General features: G+C 49.6%; 1 protein-coding gene across 2 annotated transcripts in view; it reads right to left on the bottom strand.

The window, feature by feature from the left end:
- LOC139056312 (uncharacterized) overlaps nucleotides 1-23,594 on the bottom strand; it is a 75,751-nt gene that overhangs the window by 46,592 nt on the left and 5,565 nt on the right. The gene's annotated exons all lie outside the window — the stretch shown is intronic.

Genomic DNA, 23,594 nt, shown 5'->3' with positions numbered 1-23,594 from the left:
AGCATGACATGAGGAACTCGGCGGCGAACACTTCCGTACTGGCTGCGAATAACGACATGTCTCTGCGTGAAGTTGTCCGAGAGGTGGTGCGAGAAGAGCTTCGGCAGCTCGGCTTTGTGGTTGCGCCTACGGAACCGACGCCAGCGTTATCTTTTGTTGCTGATGTAGTCCGGGAGGAAGTCCGGCAAGCTTTTTCAGCGCCAGACTGTGGGAACGTTTCGCGGCGCCTAGCTTATGCGGAGGCTGTTCGCCGTCCACTCAACGCAACTTCAACGCCGTTGACACCCATAACTACAACACCACCTACGCCACAAACAGAGCCGACATCATCACCCTCGTCGACTCTACCGACCCCGCCGATCATGCCAGCACAGACAACGCCGTATTTTCGACATGCGCACGCCACTCCTTGGCTCCATGGAGAGTTACCGCCGAACTATCAGCGTCGGAAAACCGATTTGTGGCGCACCGTCGACCGTCGACCAGTGTGCTACCATTGTGGTGAAGCTGGACACGTCTATAGAGTTTGCCACAAATGGAACAATTATCGCGCCGCTCAACACCGAAGCTTTCCTGCCAACTATGCTTATTCTCCGTACGACGGTCGACACGCTTAATACGACGCTCCTGTGAACAGTCAGCCACAAAATACGACGATGCCCCGACCACGTTCTCCTTCTCCATCTCCGGCGCGCTACAATTCGCCGAATCGTCGCAGTTTTGCCGACGTCACTAGGGGCAGATCGCCTAGCCCTCGACGGGGAAACTAGCCGCAGCAACCTCCGGGGGTGAGGTTGCCAATACTCGAACTGCTCCACATCCCCCGTTATCGACGAACGACGACGTGAAGACTACATTGACGAAAAAGACGCCCAGCACAACGACGAATGCGACGGATAGAAGAACGAAAGACGTAACTGACATCGTCAGCGCCGAGCTCATCGTATGCATTGAAAGCCACGAAATAGCCGCTCTGGTTGACACTGGCTCCCATTTTTCAATCCTAAGCTTACAGGTCGCTGACGAACTAAGGAAGGTGAAGACACCATGGCACGGGCCCAACATAAGAACCGCCGGAGGTCAGTTGACGACACCTGTCGGGAAATGCACGGCCCGACTCTTAATCGCCGGTTCAACCTTCGTCTTCACCCTCGTCATCCTTACTGAGAGTTGTAAAGAACTTATATTGGGCATGGATTTCCTACGGGAGTACGGCGCCGTGATTAACATCTGTGACAGAAGCGTCACATTTGCCACGAGTTCGGATAATGTCACCCATGAGTAGCCACAACAACCTCGCTTACGTATTGCCGCGGACGACGTCATACTTTTGCCGCGGAGTTGCTCTCTCGTACAGGTGCGCTGTGACAGCCTGCAAAATGGGGCTGGAGTAGCTGAACACATCAGTGCGCTAGCACTGAATTGCGGTGTCTCCATTGCCAGAGCACTTATCAATGTAATCGACGGAAGCGCCGAACTCTTGCTGACGAATTTTAGTAAGGAGCGCCGACACATCGTTAGAGGCACTGCTGTCGCCTATTTCGACGAAGTGACAGAAATACAAGACTGCCACTTAGCGCAGGAGTCGGCTTCTACAATACACACAGCTGCGCCTATTGTAGACATTAACCCGACGTTAACGGCCGTTGAGCGGAACCGTCTTCTTGAGCTCATCAATCAGTACCAGGGCTGTTTCTCCTCTGCGTCAAAAGTTGGTCAAACGCCACTTACCAAACACCGCATCATTACTGATGTCGACGCCAGACCCATCCGACAAAACCCTTATCGTGTGGCCCCAAAGGAACGCGAAGCAATACAAAACAAGTGAAGACGATGCTGGAAGATGGCGTTATTCGACCATCTAATAGTCCTTGGGCATCACCTGTAGTTTTAGTGAAGAAGAAGGACGGTAGCCTGCGCTTCTGCGTCGACTATCGGAAGCTCAATCAGGTCACAAAGAAGGACGTTTATTCACTGCCACGTATTGATGATTCCTTGGATAGGTTGCGAAACGCGTACTACCTTTCCTCAATGGACTTGAAAAGGGGTTATTGGCAGATCGAAGTGGATGAGAGAGACCGTGAGAAAACAGCCTTTATGACGCCTGACGGACTTTATGAATTTCACGTACTTCCTTTCGGTTTGTGTTCGGCGCCAGCAACATTTCAGCGTCTAATGGACACTCTGCTCTCCGGACTCAAATGGCAAACATGCCTGGTGTACTTGGATGACGTGATTATCTTTTCCGCAACGTTCGACTAACACTTACGAAGGCTGAAAACTGTTTTTGAAGCGATACGCTCTGCCAGTCTCACTTTGAAGCCTGAGAAGTGCCATTTTGGTTTTCATGAGCTCCAGTTCCTCGATCACGTCGTCAGTAGCCAAGGAGTCCGACCTGATCCGGATAAAATTGCCGCCGTCGCTAATTTTCCGATTCCATCAGACAAAAAAGCCGTGCGACGTTTTTTGGGACTCTGTGCATATTACCGGCGATTTATTGCGAATTTCTCGCGTATCGCATGGCCGTTAACACAGCTCATCCGAGAAGATATGCTTTTTACTTGGGGCGAAGACCAGCAGCGGGCATTCCACGAGCTCCGGCAACGCATGCAATCGCCTCCCGTATTAGCGCACTTCGATGAGGAAGCCCCGACGATATTGCACACAGAGGCTAGTAATGTCGGTCTAGGGGCGGTGCTAGTAAAATGGCAGGGCAACAGCGAAAAAGTGATTGCTTACTCCAGTAGGACACTATCCCGAGCCGAAACTAACTGCTCCACCACTGAAAAAGAATGCCTCGCAGTGATATGGGCAGTTCTGAAATTTCGTCCGTATTTGTATGGTCGGTCTTTCACCGTCGTTAGTGATCACCATTCCCTCTGTTGGCTCATTAATTTGAAAGATCCTTCCGGCCGGCTCGCACGCTCGAGTCTTCGACTCCAAGAGTTCGACATTGTTGTTACATACAAGTCGGGAAAACGGCACGCAGACGCCGACTGCCTTTCTCGGTCTCCTGTTGAGCCGGCAGCACAAGACGATGACGACACGGTTATTCTGGGACTCGTGGATACTGCCGATCTTTCACGCCAGCAACGGGATGACATTGAATTGCTGCCGCTTATTGATTACCTCGAAGGACGAACCAACAGCGTGCCGAGGCTCCTTGCAAGAGGGGTGGCATCATACTGCTTGCGTCGCAATGTCCTCTACAATATATATATATATATATATATATATATATATATATATATATATATATATATATATATATATATAAAGACGACGAAGTGGCAACACCCTCTCGGGATTCTCACCTGCTGTTTATCTAGTCTTTGTAAATACATCGTGTAAATAGTTTTAGGCCCGTGCCGTTTTGGTGGACGTGCGGGGTACGCGTCTTCGCCAGAAAGCTCCGTAGCGGAAGTCTCACCCAGCCTGGGGCCATGCTTCCAGTGGAAGGCACCGCGTCTGCAGCTGCAGTGCCGACTACGCATGCCCAGTACATTGCTCTACTTCAGCCGCAAGACCCCGGCAAGTTCACCGGCCTCGATGGTGTTGACGTAGCAGAATGGTTGAAGATATATGAGCCCGTCAGCAAGGTGAGCAGGTGGGATCCGACTATAATGCTGGCGAATGGCGTGTTCTACTTCGACGGAACACCGCGAACGTGGTTTTACGCACACGAGGAAGAGCTAACCAGCTTGGACGTAGCGAACCAGCCGACGTTTTTGGCAATCCGACCGGTCGACAACTAGCCGACAAGCAACAACTCGCCACGCGTGCCCAAACTGCTACTGAGTCGTAGGTCTTTTACATTCAGGACGTCCTAGCCCTCTGTCATAAAACTAACACGTCCATGCCAGAGGCGGACAAGATTGGACTGTACACAGTCAAAGGCATTGCGGACGACGCAGTCAACCTTCTGGTCTTCAGAAACTTATCGATGTCGGCCCCATCATGAAGGAATGCCGCCGTTTCAAGCAGGCGAAGAGTCGCGGTATATACAATCAGTTTACACGGCTTCCAAATACTGCAGCGACCTCTTCCTGTACTGACCCCACCGATCAATCTAGCTCGCCACCACCAAGCGAAAATGTGACCCGAATTGTACGCCGCAAACTCGAGACAGCGTTTACTGCCTCGCCTCAACAGACTTGTTGGAACAACACTGCTGAGACGATATTGCTGATCCAGTCCTTGGTTCACCAGAAAATCGCTAATATGGGTATTCCCAGCGCCTGCTCCTTGAGTCGCCCTGACACCCGCCCTGCTCCTATGCCTCGGTCCTATCGCAGTCCACCTCAGTGTCCGTTATCCCTACACTACCAGGAATCCATCGGAGTGGTGTACACCTGACGATCTGTTTCTGATGCTGCCGAATCGGTTACGTTTCCCGTCACTGCCAGAGCCGTTGGCCGTCCCCTCCTCGAAACACTTTTTGGAAGTTCGCCCCGAAGTTCTTCAGCCTGTCACTTCTGCGAAGCTTCCGACGCCACTACCTCGACTCGCCACTATGCTCGCTCGCCCTCGCCTCAACGTCGCCAGCCAGGTCTGCGTCAGCTTCACCGCTCGCCGACCTACCCAAGACCGTCCCAGCAGGAAAACTAGGCAATGTGGCACCTCGAGGTGGTGCTGCAATGTCGGACTCCCCGCAAAATCCTCCTTTAATGCTGTTTATGAGACATAACCTTCTTGACGTCCAAGTTGATGACACACCCGTCACAACACTCATGGATGCCGGAGCACACATATCGATTATGACCAGCCGCCTACATCGCCATTTAAAGAAAATTGTTACGCCTGCCATTACTCGGTTCCTACGAATCGCTAACGGTAGCACGGTGACCGTACTCGGAATGTGTGCTGCACATGTGAGCATTTCCGGCTGCCATACTGTCATTCTTTTCACTGTGCTTGACCAATGCCCCCTTGACTTCATACTAGGCATAGACTTCCTCTCCGCCCATTCAGGGCTCATCGAATTTTCCTCAAGTAATGTGCGTCTTGACCTGCCTCTACTGGGCGTTACTCCGACACCACACGAAATTCGCCTAAGACCGACTGATTTTGTTCACGTTCCGCCACAGGTCTTCGCATACATCGAAATGTCGCCTTCTGCGCAAGTTGCCGATGGTGTTTACATCTGCGCTCCCATAACTGCCATTGTTTTCACCCACAGCGTTACTGACGCGCATACAATACTGAGGGTCATAGACAATCGCACGTACTTTCCTGTGGTGAATTTTGGGCTCGCTAAGCAGATTCTGCCTAAAGATATCACCCTGGCTACAATCACTTCTTTAGAAGTTAGTTGCGTTGAGACTTGCCGTCGACGCTCCCTGTGAGCCTTTCCGGTCTGCCAAATGTACTGACAACGACATTAGGAAAATGATCGCCCTGAACCTCCCTCCTGCGGAGGCCAAACAGCTCTGCAGTCTATTGCTTTCCGACAAGGTTATATGCGACCTGAACAACCGACCCTTAGGCCAGACGTCACTTGTCAAACATGGTATACATACAGGCGATAACCCACCTATCCATCGGCGACCCCACCGAGTTTCAGCTCCGGAGCGTCACGTCATCAAAACGGAAGTAAACAAGATGCTAGCGAAAGACATCATTGATCCATCTTCAAGTCTCGGGGCAATACCTGTCGTGCTGGTCAAAAAGAAAGACGGCGCATGGAGGTTCTGCGTCGATTACCGCCACTTCAACCACATCACGAAGGACGTCTACCCACTACCTCATATCGATGACGCCCTTCATTGCCTTACGGGGCGCAGTATTTTTCGTCAATCGACCTACGGTTCGGATATTGGCAAATCGCTGTCGATGACCTAGATCGTGAAAAGACTGCCTTTATAACGCCTCACGGTCTTTACTACTTCAAAGTTAGGCGTTTTGGGCTATACAACGCTCCGGATACCTTTGAGCGTATGATGGACTCATTATTCCAAGGATTCATGTCGACATGTCTCTGCTACCTAGATGATGTTGTGTTCTCGCCTTCATAAAGCACACACATTGAGCCCCTTTCAATTGTACTTGCCGTTTTTCGCAAGGCCGGTCTACAGCTCAACTCCAAGAAATGCAACTTCGGCCACCGTGAGATTACTGTTCTTGGACATGTCGTCAATACGACTGGCATCCAACCGGACCCAGACAAAATTCGCGCCATGAAAGAGTTCCTTGTTCCACTGCCCGGAAAAGATGTCCAAAGTTTTGTGACCCTTTGCTCTTACTTCCGCTGCTTTGTTAAATATTTTGCCACCATAGCACACCCTCTCACAGATCTTTTGAAGAAAAGTGTACTGTTTTCATGGGGATCCTCTCAGGCCGCTGCCTTTTCTCGCCTTATCACGATGCTCACCACCCCACCGATTCTAGGACACTTCGCTACTTCAGGCCCTACAGAGGTGCGTACCGATGCCAGTGGGCACGGAATCATTGCTGTCTTGGCACAAGTTCAACATGACCATAAACGTGTCATCGCGTACGCTAGCCGTCTTTTGTCACCTGCGGAGCGGAACTACTCTATTGCCGAGCGCGAATGTTTGGCCGTTTTGTGGGCAGTAGCGAAATTCCGACCCTATCTATACGGCAGGCACTTTTCTATTCTAACGGATCACCACGCCCTCTGTTGGCTTTCGTCCGTAAAAGATCCCACAGGGAGGCTTGGACTATGGGCCTTGCAGCTACAAGAACATTCCTATTCGATGGTGTATAGGTCTGGTCGCCTGCACAAGGATGCCGACTGCTTGTCCCGTTACACTGTACACACGCCCGCCAACGCCGACATGGACGCTTGCCCAAGTGTCTTTTCCATTTCCCAGCTTTTGGATATGGCCAACGAGCAACGCCATGACGCTACTTTGAGGACCCTCATTGAACAAATGGAATCTGCTCCTACAGATCCATCGTTACGGTGGTTCATCCTCAACGACGGGATACTGTACCGACTCAGTTTTCATAGTGACGGTCCTCCCCTTCTCTTTGTCGTTCAACACCTTCGCCCTACCGTGCGTCAGGAGCTTCATGACGCCCCAACTGCCGGACACCTTAGGTTTGCTCGCACTTACGATCGCGTAAGTGCGAGCGTAAGGCCCGGCCTCGCACGCCCCGTATGGCGCTATGTAGCTGCTTGCGAGCCCTGTCAATATCGCAAAAAGCCAGCAACGCTTCCTGCCGGATACTTACAGCCGGTCGACATTCCACCTGAACCGTTCTTTCACATGAGTTTGGATCTCCTTGGCCCTTTCTCCGAGTCCAGCTCCGGCGCAACAGGTGGACTGCTGTTGCTACTGATTACGCGACGCACTATGCCATCACTCGGGCACTTCCCACGAGCTGCGCAGCCGACGTCGCAGATTTCCTACTCCGGGATATCATTTTAGTATATGGCGCGCCGCGACAGCTCCTTACTGACCGCAGCCGCACTTTCCTCTCCCAAGTCATCGCCGATATACTACACTCATGTTCTGCCAAGCACAAACTGGCTACCTCCTATCATCCCCAGACCAACGGTCTTACTGAATGATTTAATCGGACCATTACTGACATGTTATCGATATACATTTCACCCGACCACAAGGACTGCGATCTGGCGGTCCCTTATGTCACGTTCTCTATAATTCATCCCGCCGCGATATTGCTGGGTATTCCCCCTTTTACTTACTCTTCGGTCGTGACCCTGTATTACGATTGGCCACTTGGCTCCCCTTGACACCAAATTTTAGGACCGAGTATGCCCGCGACGCCATCGCCCACGCTGACCTTGCGGGCCAGTTTGCCCGTATTCGCTTGTTGGCACCGCAGGAATCTCAACGGCACGCTTACCCAATCGCCGCCGTCGTGACACATTTTTCACCAGGCTGTCTCTTGCTACTTTGATACCCTTGCCGCCGAGTGGGGCTCTCCGAGGAACTCCTACCGTGCTACAAAGGCCCTTACCGCGTTCTACATCAAGTGACCAATGTCACGAGATAATCCCCGTGACCTCCGTCATGCCATCCGGTTCCACATCACCTGACATCGTACACTTGTCTCGGCTTAAGCATTACTGGGCTCTTACCGACGGCCCCGTCTGAAGCACCGGGACGGTGCTTTGTCTGCCGGGGGTCGTGTTACGGAGGGAAAAGAGGACAGTATCGTCGACAGTAAAGACGATGATGTGGCAACAGCCTCTCGGGATTCTCAGCTGCTGTTGATGCACGCCTTGTAAATACATCGCGTAAATGGTTTTATACCCGTGACAATATATATATATATATATATATATATATATATATATATATATATAATATATATGTAGTATTACCGACTGGTGTAATATATGGAAAATGTCTCTTAACCCTTCCAAATGTAATAATATATCGTTCTCACGCAAGCGCACTAGCTCCATATTCACATACACCATAAATAACACGAACCTGTCACGTACCACTACTTACAAATACCTTGGTGTAAACCTCACTAGTAACCTTTCCTGGTCTCCGCATATCACTACAATTTGCGCAACTGCATCTAAAACCCTTGGCTTTCTGAGGCGCAACTTGAAAAATTCATCTGCTCACGTGCGTAAATTAGCATACCTGACATTCGTACGCCCGCAATTAGAATTTGCATCCGCTGTATGGTCACCACACCAAGAATATTTAATAACCATGCTGGAACGCATCCAGAACAGAGCTGCCCGATATATAACTCGGAATTTTGATCGAAAGTCAAGTATAATGCAGATCAAGCTGAATATTTCTTTACAGCCCCTAGACATCCGCCGCAAGATTGCTTTGCTCTGTCTATTTCATAAATATGTTCATTCCGATAACCCATGCATATTAGCCCTCGAAACCCCCATCCGTACGTCCTCAAGATTACATAATCATTTTAGCTTCAAGCGCATTTTCGGTAAAACCACTGCTTTCAATTTATCTGCTGTACCTCGTGCCATATCCCACTGGAATGGTCTTCCCGATGATAACGTCACGATAACTGATCGTAAAATATTTCGTGAACGCCTGTGCGCGCTTTTTACATAATCTCCTTCCTTTTATACATCTGCTATGCTTGATCATGCTGTGCTTTGTTTTGTTTCTTAGTTCAGCCACTGTACAGTTGTCTTAGGTTTATTTTTGAGTTGTTTCCATTGCACTTAACAGTTCTTTGTTACATTGCCCCTCTTACTCAATGCCCGACAGGGCCTGTAAGGTGTTTTCTAAATAAAATAAAATAAAAATAAATATACGCGGTTGCAATAACTCCGCAGCATTTCCATCGGCTGTTGCGTCCTCCAGGGTAGCGTACTCCACCGCTGCCGAGAATTGTTGCGACTCCGGGTTCTTCAACCTCGACCGGCGTTACTATTGCGTAACGTGGCGTTGTCGGCAGGCTGCAGGAGTCCGGTGGACCATGGCGATCAGGCAGGGACGACACAACTTCTAGTGCGAAATTTGCACGGTTTATTCAATGCTTGGTAAAAGGTGAGAAGAAGAGAATGAATGAAAAAGTACATCGCGGGGCCCTTTAAAGAGGCCCACTAAAATTGTAGGCGGGATCTTGCTCACGTCAACGTCACGTGACATGCACTGAGTCCCACGGTGCTTGGCGGCGGCACCCACAATCCCAGGACAATGTTTTACCGAGCTTGCCTATGCTGGTGGCAACCCGCGGGTCCTGGGGATCATAGGCAGCTGATCCCTTCTCTTTCGCGCGTCGTTGGTTCACGAAAAGGACGTCTGGTTGTGGATGGGCGGCTGATCCATTCTCCCGGTTGACGTCTTCCCGAGCGTGCCTCTGCTGGCGGTAGCCCGGGGGTCCTGTCTGGTTCGCGGAAAGCGTTCTCCCCTAGAGTTTAACAGTTCGCGGAACGGGTTTTCACGCACACGCACGAAGGGGCCTGTGAACACTGCGGGGTGTCCACCAGACCGGCATCCTGTCGAGACAACCATAGTAAACTACGAATCCACCCTCCGTTTCCATGAGGCGCAGTGTTTGAGCATCCTTTTTGCCCGGGGTGTTACACGCCAACCGTAATACGGCTTGAGGTATGAACGAGGGCTGCAACACCGCCGCCAAAGCAAATTTTTGCGGCGACAATGGCGACAACATCGAAGTACGGACACACACACACACACACACACACACACACACACACACACACACACACACACACACACACACACACACACACACACACACGCGCGCGCGCGCACACACGCACACACACACACACACACACACACACACACACACAGACAGAGCCAATGGAAATGCTGGGAATAGTTATTGCAGCGCGTATTACATGTAGTAGCGAACCATGTTGCAGCTTTAGACGAGGAAGGGAGCCTTGGTATACCTATGAAGAACACTGTCAGCTATAGATCGTGTTTGCCCAGCTTTCATGCAAGAATCACTATAATGTACAAGGCGCCGTTACTTTTTCTGCCCTTCTTGCGGTTTCTGAAAAAAACTAAGCACCAGAACAAAATTACAACCCAACTATGACTTCAGTTATTGCTGCCGCGAGACAAGAAATTTGCTGGCCTCTCACTGCTTCGCACTGAGATGGAACAAATGTCTGAACCGGTGTGGGCACTATGTGGAACAACAGTGTAAGGTACGTAGAATAGTGCGTTATATTTGTAATTAGCTGTATGTACCTTATTTTGGCGAATCGAAAATAGGGACAAATACTTTCTGTTTCATCCTCGTATATAAGCGCGCTTCGAAGTTGCAGGCATTGTCGCGGAAATTACTGCACTTCTGTTTGCACACTTGTAGTAATCGCACTTCTTATATAGCGCTCACCGCATTGGGGAGCGATGAATATCACGATCTCAGCTTGCGCTCCATGCAGGGAACCATTGTCGTAGTATGCGTATATTGGGATTCGTCCATATTTCAATGAGCTCGTCTACAGTAACATTAATCGATGAAGGTTAGTCACTGCCTAAGCCACATTGCACAACTCTGTTAGTCAAAACCCATTTTTGAAAGCCGTCTTATTTTTTCTTTTTCTAAACGCATTGATATTGCTGCAAAAACAAAGGCACGAGAGGCGGAAGCCTTTAGAGAAAAAGAAAATGCTATGGATGGTTTGGTCTGTGTAAGCAAGGTATATTTATTTATAAACTTGTGTAGCTCAGAGATACACGATAACTCATGGTTTAACCATAGGGAGTCTGAACTTACCACCGATACTTCAGACCATAGAGAATTTAATACGCATATGCATACCAGAAAATAAATAATCCCCTCATTAGACAGCTGTGTATAAACTGGTTTGTTACAGTATCGATTGTTACATTGTTACGACTGTCGTTTGTTACAACGTCGATAAACACTCCCAGTGACCTGGGAGCATTTATCTCTTGAAGTGTTGATGTGTTAACACTTCTGTGCAGTCTTGGGGGCCTCTTCTGCAAGGTGCTATATGTTTCAGCTAATACTTAAAGCAACTGTAAATTATTTTCTTATTTTTTTGGGGTGAGCTTTCCTAAGCGTCTAACCACCGTGCCAAAGTTATAGCTTGGCTCAAGACGCCCCTGCATGTATTTCAAATATCCTGAATGTTGTTACCGACTCGATAGCGAAAACGCGTTATCTAATCAGATTGCGCGCGAGAAGCGCATACTGGTGTACATTCTCGATCACATTAGATCGACTGCGATTGCCCTGCAATGTACGAGCATTCAAGTCTAATAAACCGATGTCTTGATCCCTAGATAAGATTCCGACGAAGGACGACTTTGCGCGCAGCCATCGTTGTGCTTTGAGTGTTTTTTTCTTCAACGCAAGCTCGCCCAATAATGAGTTGGATTCGAGACACCCTTTCGGAACTGCCTCTTTCTTCACATCACTACAACGTGATAGTATAAACGTGCAACATTTTCAATGAGTGACTACTGCGAAATGAAACTAGGACTTTTGCTGCACGTGCATTAACGCTTTTAGCGGAATAATTTACTATTCACAATTGGGCGTTTTATCTAGGAGGTTGTAGAAGACAGCAACCCGGACACTAACAGGAAGTCTCAAGAATAAAGAAAACTTAAATACTTATTGATCAGTATTCACCTGATGGCAGTAAAGAACGTTTCAATAAAATTATCCTTATGATAATTAGAAGCCTATCTGGCTAAGGGTGGCACTTACAAAGGCCTACTCGTTCCGCATAAGAATAGGGGATACGCCCATGTGGATTCTTGTAGTTAACTATAGAAATGATTGATCACTTCTCATGTCTATGTCCTCAGTACGACGTCGAGCGTGAAGCTCTCCGGACAGCATTGAAGCGACGGGACTCGAGACCGTTTTTGCAAATGCAGATCCTTGGACCACGACCGTACGCGTCGCTGTCACCGAAAGCCAGGAAGTCGTTGTTGCAGAGCCTCAAGCCGACAGGTCTTGGCGACCGCTTGTAGGCTCTGTGCGATCCTTCAAATGTGTGCGAAATTTGTTTATCCCTGTCTCCTCTCTCTCTGTTTTCATCCCCGTACCCCTTCTCCCCGTGTAGGGTAGCAAGCTGTACGTGCGTATGGTTAACCTCCCTGCCCTTTACTCTCTTCTAGTTCTCTCCCTCTCTCTATCTGTCGGAAAACCTTTCATCTGAGTTGCCCCAATGCAAGTTAATACCGACTTGACGGTGGTTCCTACTGTGGGCCCTTGACATATCTCCAACCGCCGAACAAATGGTTATTCTGAATGTTTCATATTTTGGGAAGGCGCGTTACCCTCTTGCCTTCCACTTTGGTGCACAACCACGCAAAAGACGAAAGTTCTATGTGAACAGCGACTTTAACCCAACCCCACGAGCTACCGTAACTCACTTCGCCTATATCGCTGTCATTTAGGTTTAGATAGTAAATTTGGATTTGAAACTGACGTATCACGAATCCGAAAAGACCTGCCTGCGACAGCCTAGCTAGGATTCTTTCACTTCGTACTTCTATCTAGGTGAGATGAGGCGGGTCACCGACAAAAGGAAACATATCATAGAGAAAAGGACGGAGAATGGAAGAGGAAAGGCAGGGAGGTTAACCATGGACGTGCCCGGTTGGCCACCTTACACATGGGGGGGGGGGGGGACATTTTTATGATAATTTAGTGTTAAATGCGAAAGAAATGCCGTAGGCATTGCGTCGCACGTCGTTGAGGTCCCGGATCAGCGATTCAAACCACGTTCACCACACTGAAATGTGTCCTTCAAGAGCTCACTCCACACACACACACACGCACACGCACGCACGCACAAACACACACACACACCTCCCCCCCCCCCCCCACACACACACACTGAAATACGTAAGTGCGAAGTCGGGTGCTTTTCGTCTGCTGATGCAGAAGACGACGCGCAGTCTGCTGTGATTGGCTACAGCCCAGTGAGCCAAGTGCAGGGCACGAAGTCATAACCCCTGTCCAGCACTCTAGTCGTCTACAGAAATCTGCACGAAGTGAAGGTAAAAAAAATAGTCCTAATTTTCCCTCTGCGGGGATGGTTCAAAACAATTTGCTCATGAAGTGAAGCGTGACTTCGCCGATCCCTGACCAAAACACTGCTTTAATGCACCACCAATGTTTCGATTGAATGCCATAAACGCATACGTAGTTAGAAGGGGCTACCTTCTGCGGGTTGTCAGTTGAAACTTGCTGATCCTCGGCCGATATTTTGAAATATATATATATTTTTTTTATTTTGCCCATTCAGTTACGCTTGTGCATTGTTGTGAAGGACCACAGAATGTGTCTAGAATTTCTGGGTGTGAGAAGCAGCGCATAAAACATGTGTTTTACCAGTTTTGTAGTATAAGCTTCCCTTGTGTGGGATATAATTTGCGGTGTGCATATTAATGCATTAGAAAAATCTAATCCGTCGCGGCAAGGTATGTCCTGGGGAAATACGGCCGCTTTGTAAGTATTACAGCTATGAAAAAATAACTTAGTGTTATCCCTTTCCTTGAGCGATGAAGCAGGTTATGACTGAAGCTGTTTTATTCGACCTTCCATAATTATATGTAAGCACGCTCATCAGAAGGCCCCAAAATATGTTTCCTCGCATAAAGTCCATTCACTTCGACTTAGACCCTACATTTCCAGGTCTGATCACTTTGAATGTTCCTTTTTTCTGAGAACTATTGTTGCTTCGAATTGTCTTCCTGCGGTGCTGTGTACCGCAGCAATGTTGATGTTTGCCACACGCAATAATGCCTTAATGGTGCTGGGATTCACGTATGAATAAAGAATAAATCTCACGTAATCCGTGACACGTGCATATATTTACATTGCTTAGTGTTTATTTCCATAAGCCATCTATTACACCAATTAATTAGGGCGTCAAGGTCAGAGAGGACTCTAATATTACATTGGCCATTCTTTCATCTCTCTCTATATAACACAATCATCAGTGAACAGCTGAACGCTGTATAATTGTTACCTAATCCCACTGCATGTGGTGTCGCGCATACAAAATTCAAGCCTAACCTGCTTGAGTCGCCGTTAAACAAATGATAATAGAAGGGTTCATAAGAATTCAAAAGACTTCGGAATTTAAACCTGTGGTTAGCACTTACCACCTTTTGCCTTTACTCTTGTTAGAGCCATGCTCCTTTGTTTTCCAAACAAGAAACTAATAACAGATACTTTAAATATTGATTAATTGCAAGTTTAAATCGCGCACTGATTCGGTAGCGGTACAATTGGTAAACGCTGATGGCACCAGTATAAAGAAAAAAATTACCAGTTCCTTCACTGTTGGAACAACTGAGCATTTTCTGGCTTGATTATGAGCTCTGCAGATAGTTAGTGAACACTGCTTCTTTTCCCTCTCGTCATACGTAATACGACGCACATAGTGGGTGTCCCCATTGTCCTTCGTCATTTGAACTAGGCAACTACACCATACTTTTTTAGAAATGGCGCAGGGGACGTCAGATACGCGTGCAAAGTTTAGTTCGTTTTGGTTATTTATGGGCGCCTTTGCAGAACGAGACGTGACACTGACTTTTAATGTGGAGGAAATCCGAGTCAAGCATGAATCACATGCACGCCAACTTTTAAGTGTGTGTTTGTATTAGATGGAATGAAATTCCTTTTTTCAATGTTCGGCAGTGTCACCTTCACTGAAAATTCGGTGGGTTCTGTAAGGTCGCACAAAGCCTGCGCGTTTTTTAGTTTGTCAAGTTATATCTTGATAATATTTCAGCTTTATATTAGGAGTAATTAGAGAAAAACAGGACCTCTGTAAGACACATTGCAACGTAGCGCTTTGAAAGTTTCCGGTACACACGGCAGTAGCATCTACTAAGTTATTTAATCTAAGCTTTATAGAATTCCACAAGTAAGCATTTCGTGATTTTTAGCCAACCAGGCGCGCTTCTGATTAGCATCCCTGCCTTCTCCCTTTCTTTGCTCTCTTCCTTCTCAAGCTGTTTTACAAAAATCCCACCAACAAATATATTGTTACACTGCTCTACACAACACTGATCGATGATGAGCGCGAGCTTGCGGCTGAAGAAGACGCTTCAGTGACTAGCGTGTTCTGGATTTGTCTTTGTCAGTTACTGTAAATTACTGCACATAGTGTAAATACATTTCGCTTTGCGTCTTGTTTCTTCCCTCAGCAACATATTGTTGTGTCATTAGCACAAGCCCGGATTCCGAATCTACAAGATGCAGAATTTATCCTGCGAACGCCCTTTGGGCACAGCGCCCTAATTCTCTCTTGACAAGTCAAGATGCTGAGCCGTCAGGCAGCGGTGTCCTGCGGAGAAGCATCGGCGAGCGACACGTCCAAACGTGCAACCAAGTGCCAGACAGCCCGGCGCCGTACCTCCCTTTGCCTGGAGGTCACCGCACCCGCCAACTTTGAACCGGGGGGCCAGCGCGGTCGCTGGTTGGACCTCTCGGACGACCGTCAAGTGCTGGCTTTGTATTGGGCCGTTTGAGTGACAATGGTTTCTCGGGGCATTATAAGGCCGGACGCGCCGCCTGGAAAACCGGATTCGCCGACCCACCGGGAGAAGAGTGCCGCTCTCGAGTGGAGTGAGATGTGTCACGCGTTTTCGTCGGACGTCGCCGTGCGGGAACAGTCGCGTTTGCTGTGAGCTCTCGGCCCCAGTGCCTACCCGATCTTGTCCTGTATAATGACCTGTATATAATGTATAAAGTCCCTTTCGTTATTCTCACAGACGCCTGACTCGGAGTCTTCGCTACCAACGCTCTGTCACGAAACGGGTGACGAGCACTACGGGACCACCTCAAAGTCGTAATAGGGGTGGCAGCGGTGCAAAGTCGTAACAACAACGAACCCTTTTGTGTAGTCTGGCGATCGTAGCACAGGCTGGCTTGTTAGGGCGCTCTTTAGGGCGCGAAAAGCTCTTTCCCTTGTCTAGTCCCAGAGGACTGTTTGGGGCTCTGTTTTTCTTAGAGCATCCGTCAGGGGAGCCGCGATATATCAGAGTACCTGGGGATGTACCTCTGATAGTAGCCGGCGACACCTAAGAACGACCGAATATCGGTCTTCGTGCGCGGTTGCGGGAAGTCTCGCACAGCGGCCACCTTTATTTCAGAGGGGCGGCGACGACCCCGCCCAATCACGTGACCGAGGTAGACAACCTCGGCCTGCACTAACTGGCACTTGGAAGCCTTGACTGTCAAGCCCGCTTCGCGCAGGCGAGTTAGCACTGCCCACAGGTGTGTGATATGCTCAGACCAGGATGCGGAGAATATCGCTACGTCGTCTAAATACGGTAAAGCGAATTCTTCCTGTCCCCGCAACACTTTGTCCATGAGGCGTGAAAAGCAGTATGGCGCGTTCTTCAAACCAAAACTCAAGACTTTAGGACGGAATTTTCCCATTGGTGAAGTGAACGCCGCATACCTACTAGCCTCTTCTGTAAGTGAAACCTGCCAATAACCCCTGATAAGATCTAGGGTGGAAATAAACTGAGCGCTACTAACTTTCTCAAGGCGCTCCTCGATGTTTGGGATCGGATAACTTTGATCCTTAGTAATGGAATTAAGCCTGCGGTAGTCGACGCAAGGACGAGGTTCCTTATCCGGTACCTCAGCTAAAATCAAAGGGGAAGTATAATCACTCTCACCCGCCTCAATAACACCGAGCTATAGCATTTTCTTTACCTCAGCCTCCATAATATCGCGCTGGCGTGGTGACACCCGGTACGCCTTGGATCGTACTGGCTCTGGGGAGGTAAGTTCTATTTCATGAGTAAGGACAGAAGTCCTACCAGGCCTCTCAGAGAACTGACCTTGAAACTCTTGTAAGAGCTGTTCTATTTCGGTTTTCTGCTCAGACGACAGCGGTGCTTTACTGATTAAGTCACTAATGACTTGATCGGTGTCTTCCCTGTTCGTCACTGAGCCTAGTCCCGGAAGCTCGACCGGAAGCTCTTCGGGAACGTTTACCATCATACACACCACTGCTTCCCGTTGTCTATAGGGTTTGAGCAGATTACAGTGGTAAACTTGCTGTGCATTCCGCTTTCCTGGCAGATTCACCACGTAGTTAACGTCCGACAGTTTTTGAACAACCCGTGCTGGGCCCTCCCACTGAGAGTCGAGTTTGTTTTTTAGCGATGTGCGCAATATCATTACCTCATCGCCCACCTCAAAACGACGGGCCCTGGCTGTCCGATCATAATAAACCTTGGCCCTCTGCTGGGCCTTTGCCATTTCTGCACCTGACAACTCCTGTGCCCCTCTTAAGCGTTCCAGGAGCCTAAGCACGTACTCCACCACGACTCGGTCGTCGCCCCTGCCTTCCCACGAGTCTCGAAGCATCGAAGCGGAGACCGACGCGAGCGACCGTACACCAGCTCAGCTGGCAAAAACCCCGTAGCCGCGTGCGGCGCGGTCCTTAATGCAAACATCACCCCCGGCAGACACAGCTCCCAGTCAGTTTGTTGTTCAAAACACAATGCTCTCAACACGCGCTTCATGACGGAGTGGAGCTTCTCAACGGAATTCCACTGTGGGTGGTACACTGAGCTGTGTAACAGCTTTACCCCACACCTTTCGAGAAAGGCTGTCGTCAAAGCGCTAGTAAACACTGTGCCCTGATCTGACTGTATTTCCGCAGGAAAACCAACTCGCGCAAATATGGACAGTAGTGCATTGACTATCTCAACTGAGCTGAGTTCTTTAAGCGGGCACTGCCTCAGGGAACTTTGTCGCTGGGTAGATCACAGTCAAAATGTGTCTACCCCGTGGTTGTTACCGGCAGAGGTCCCACTGTATCAATAACGAGCCATCTAAAAGGCTCCGTAATGAAAGGTACCAACTTCAACGGCGCCCTCGATTTGTCCACTGGTTTGCCAACCCACTGACAGGTGTCACATGTCCTCACAAAGTGTTCTGCGTCACGAAAACACCCTGGCCAATAGTACTCTTGCAAGAGACGGTCTTTAGTCTTCTTAACTCCTAAATGTCCGGACCACGAACCCCCATGCGACAAGCGCAACAGATCCTGACTGTAGCACTGAGGCACGGTCAGCTGATCGAACTCCACTCCCCTGCGGTCTAGATACTTCCGGTACAGGACCCCACTTCTTTCCACAAAACGAGCATTTTTCTTGGCCATACCTTCCTTGACATGGCAGCGCATGTTTTCTAGGCTGCCATCCTTTTTTGGCTCGGCTATCAAAGCCGACCGGCTGACTTTTAGCAACCTATTAAGTGCATCTGACGTAGGCGCGATGAGCAAATCTGCAGATAGCTCTTCTAACTTTCCCGTGTCGGGCATTTCCTCTCCAGTATCTGGTGCCTTCAACGCTGCAGGCTCAATTTTATTCAGTTCGGACGTGCTCTGAATATCAGCTTGCTGCGCCTCCGACCCTTTCTCATTGTATGACAAGGTCGGTCCCGCAACTACCACATTTGCAGCGAGCTCCCAAACTCTCGATCTAGTTAAGGCCTGAACGCTAGCCTCACCAAACAAAAGCCCCTTCTCACGCAGGAGGTGATCGGACCTGTTCGAAAATAGGTACGGGTACTGGGGGGCGGGGGGGGGGGGGGGCGCAGCATAGATGACAGTGCGGCCTCCGTCTCAAGTGCTCCGAAACGTCCTTCAATAAGCACTTTTGCTACGGGCAGACGCGCTATGAGCTTCCACGGCTTGCTTGATCCATGCGCACTCGCCCGTGAACATATCGGATTCTACGTAGGAGGGGTGAACTACATCCATTGTAGCTGCGGAATCACGAAGCACTCGGCACTCTTTCCCGTTCACGAGGAGGTCTCGCATGTAAGGCTCGAGTAGCTTCATGTTCTCGTCAGTGCTGCATAATGACAAGAACACGACTTTTGTTTTTGTTTCCGGACACACTGCGCCGAAAAGTGACTCGGCTTCTGGCACGTGTAACATGCGCACGCTTGCCTCGTCTCGAACCGCTTTCTGCGTTCGGCTTCGGCTACCGCCGTCTCCTTACGTTCGGTCGGACTGCTTTCACTCGCATCCGCACTACGTGTGTCCCCCCTTGCTCTCACGGGCGTGAACTTCGGCCTCTCAAACTTGGAGCCAAATTCACCCTTTTGACCGTCCTTAGCTCCGCGAGCCCGACGCGTCACAAGCTCCTCAGCTAGCTCGGCGGCTTTAGCCACCGTACTAACGTCTGGCCTATCCAAGACCCAGTACCGAACGTTCTCAGGTAACCGACTATAAAACTGTTCCAGCCCGAAACACTGCAGAGCTTTCTGGTGGTCACCAAACGCTGTCTCTTCTTTGAGCCACTCCTGCATGTTTGACATAAGCCTGTAGGCAAACTTTGTATATGACTCACTTCTGCCTTTCTCATTTTCCCGCAACTTCCGACGGAACGGCTCCGCTGACAGCCTGTACTTTTTTAGCAGACTCGATTTCACTTGATCGAAATCCTCTGCCTCCTCTCTCTTCAAGCGAGCGACTACGTCGGCCGCCTCACCGGGTAACAAAGTGAGCAAGCGCTGTGGCCACGTTTCCCGAAAGAACCCCTGCTTCTCGCACGTTCGCTCAAAGTTAACCAGGAACAAACCAACGTCATCTTCAAGCTTAAACGGCCGCATCAGGTCAGTCATTTTGAACAATACTCGCGGAGCTAAGGATTCACCCTTTTGACCGTCCTCGCGGAGCTAAGGACGGTCAAAAGGGTGAATTTGGCTCCAAGTTTGAGAGGCCGAAGTTCACGCCCATGAGAGCAAGGTGGGACACACGTAGTGCGGATGCAAGTGAAAGCAGTCCGCCCAAACGTAAGGAGACGGTGGCAGCCGAAGCCGAACGCAGAAAGCGGTTCGAGACGAGGCAAGCGCGCGTGTGTTATACGTGCCAGAAGCCGGTCACTTTTCAGCGCAGTGTCCGGAAACAAAAACAAAAGTCGTGTTTTTGTCATTATGCAGCACTGATGAGAACATGAAGCTTCTCGAGCCTTACATGCGAGACCTCCTCGTGAACGGGAAAGAGTGCCGAGTGCTTCGTGATTCCGCAGCTACAATGGATGTAGTTCACCCCTCTTACGTAGAACCCGATATGTTCACGCGCGAGTGCGCATGGATCAAGCAAGCCGTGGAAGCTCATAGCGTGTGTCTGCCCGTAGCAAAAGTGCTTATTGAAGGACCTTTCGGAGCGCTTGACACTGAGGCCACAGTGTCATCTATGCTGCCCCCCCCCCCCCAGTACCCGTACTTATTTTCGAACAGGTCCGATTACCTTCTGCGCGAGAAGGGGATTTTGTTTGGTGAGGCTAGCGTTCAGGCCTTAACCAGATCGAGAGTTCGGGAGCTCGCTGCAAAGGCGGTAGTTGCGGGGCCGACGTTGTCGAACAATGAGAAAGGGTCGGGGGCGCAGCAAGCTGATATTCAGAGCACGTCCGAACTGAATAAAATTGAGCCTGTAGCGTTGAAGGCACCAGATACTGGAGAGGAAATGCCCGACACGGGAAAGTTAGAAGAGCTATCTGCAGATTTGCTCATCGCGCCTACGTCAGATGGACTTAATAGATTGCTATAAGTTAGCCGGTCGGTTTTGATAGCCGAGCAAAAAAAGGATGGCAGCCTAGAAAACATGCGCTGCAATGTCAAGGAAGGTATCACCAAGAGAAATGCTCGTTTTGTGGAAAGAAGTGGGGTCCTGTACCCGAAGTATCTAGACCGCAGGGGAGTGGAATTCGATCAGCTGATCGTGCCTCAGTGCTACCGTCAGGATCTGTTGCGCTTGTCGCATGGAGGTTCGTGGTCCGGACACCTAGGAGTTAAGAAGACTAAGGACCGTCTCTTGCAAGAGTACTATTGGCCAGGGTGTTTTCGTGACGCAGAACACTTTGTGAGGACATGTGACACCTGTCAGCGGGTGGGCAAACCAGGGCACCAATCCAGGGCGCCGTTGAAGTTGGTACCTATCATTACGGAGCCTTTTAGACGGCTCGTTATTGATACAGTGGGACCTCTGCCGGTAACAACCACGGGGTACAGACACATTTTGACTGTGATCTGCCCAGCCACAAAGTTCCCTGAAGCAGTGCCGCTTAAAGAACTCAGCTCAGTTGAGATAATCAATGCACTACTGTCCATATTTGCGCGAGTTGGTTTTCCTGCGGAAATCCAGTCAGATCATGGCCCAGTGTTTACTAGCGCTTTGACGATAGCCTTTCTCGAAAGGTGCGGGGTAAAGCTGTTACACAGGTCAGTGTACCACCCACAGTCGAATTCCGTTGAGAAGCTCCACTCCGTCATGAAGCGCGTGTTGAGAGCATTGTGGTTTGAACAACAAACTGACTGGGAGCTGTGTCTGCCATGGGGTGATGTTTGCATTAAGGACCGCGCCGCATGCGGCTACGGGGTTTTCGCCAGCTGAGCTGATGTACGGTCGCTCACTGCGATCTCCGCTTCGCAGGCTTCGAGACAAATAACTGCCCTCTCCAATGGCTGCAGACCATCTCTTCCACAAATGGCCGCCTCCTGCACTGGAGCCTCGCTTTGCAACAATATTCCTTTGAGGTGCATTACAAAAAGGGGAGTCTCAACGGTAACGCCGATGGCTTAAGTCGAGGCCCCTAACGTAGGAATCAGCTTCAAAGTGGTTTGTTACTGATGTTTTTCTTCCTGAGGCAGGATATTTAACATATTGCGTTTGTTTAGTGTTTCAAAGTCATGACGTGCTTTGTAGTGCAATTTTCCAATTTGTGGACGCGTTTTGAGTGCTGCTCGACTACTGTAAGGAACTAGGCAGTAGTATAAAAGGGGAAAGAGCCTGGCATGGCTTAGTGAGGGTTGTGTCGTGCTTGCTGACTAAGCGGTCGAGTTTCGGCGTAGTTCTAACGCTTGCTGGGAACGAGAACAAAAATGGCAACTCTCCCGAAGTCACTTTGCAGTGTCCTGTGTGAACCTGAACGTGAGAACGAGGCCTTCTCTGTGCGCTGCGCTCAAGAAACGCCGAAGGACGACCGACTTCGGTTATGAGCATCGTCGAGCGACATCCCTCCGGACAGCGGATGCAGTCCCCTGACCATCGGGATCTCCTTCTCCCGGCGGGGCGGTCTGTTACGTTTCGCCTACGACGCGCGGTATAGCCGGCGCGGATGCAACGGACGCCGGGGCTTCGTTCAAAGCGGCGGACATTTTGGCCCGTTCAGCGCTGCCGCAACACCTCCCCACCAAGCGCGTCCAGGCATGTTTCAATGCCACGTGTCTTCGTGTGTGCGTGTGTTTGTGTGTGTGTGTATGTTGGTGCCCACGCTTGTCAAAGCGCGGCAGCCCGGGAGAGGAGCTCCCCAACTGTGAAGGGAGGAGGTCTGACCGGCGCCGGCCCGGCGGATGCGCCACTACTCGTATCAACGTGTCCGTGCGGCGCCGTCACGTGCGCCCCATCCCGAGCTGTTCCATCTTGCCCTCGACTCCGAGAGTATAAAAGCAGCTGCCCCCGGATGCCAAGAGAGGCTCCGATTTCTTCCGTCGAGTAACGAGCTCTCCCGTCTCTCCACTTCGGTCGACCTGACCGGCCGCTTTTTTGCGATGCTAGAATAAAGAAGTTGTTCTGTTAGCAGTCCACTCATGCTTTGCCAGGACCTTCGGATGCTTCCAGCTGCGCCGCAGGCCGCCAGGCCAACGCTACCCTTGGGGCTTGCGACCCAGGAGCAACAGCCGGTGCTCCAGCCGTCGGGGGTCATGGGACACGCTGACGAAGAAGATGTTTTAACCGTCGTCGGAAGAAGATGTTCTGGGCTTCGCGCGCTGGCTACCATCTTGTCAGCTGATATAATTATTGTAAATATTCTGTAAATACACCCCTGACCGTAACAATATCTACACAGCAGTGCTTCTGCTAAGAAAATAAACATTTATAAACCACATGATAAAGCACATACATAAAAAAACACTATTAAATAAAGAAAAAAAAAGACAGTACTAGCTAGCAGCAACAAAATAACAGAAGTTAACTAGATCGCAATATAGCTGCAAAAGAGTATATTTCACAACAGGAGAGACAACTAACACGTTTAACCAAAGTGCATATCAATTCCATCTTTGTTAATGACACGCTAGACTATATATATATATATGTATATATATATATATATATATATATATATATATATATATATATATATATA

Source organism: Dermacentor albipictus, chromosome 2 (assembly GCF_038994185.2).
Source record: "Dermacentor albipictus isolate Rhodes 1998 colony chromosome 2, USDA_Dalb.pri_finalv2, whole genome shotgun sequence".
In the NCBI taxonomy this organism is placed as follows: Eukaryota; Metazoa; Arthropoda; class Arachnida; order Ixodida; family Ixodidae; genus Dermacentor; species Dermacentor albipictus.
Note: the sequence above shows the minus strand (reverse complement) of the source record. Positions and strands in the feature narration are given on the sequence as shown.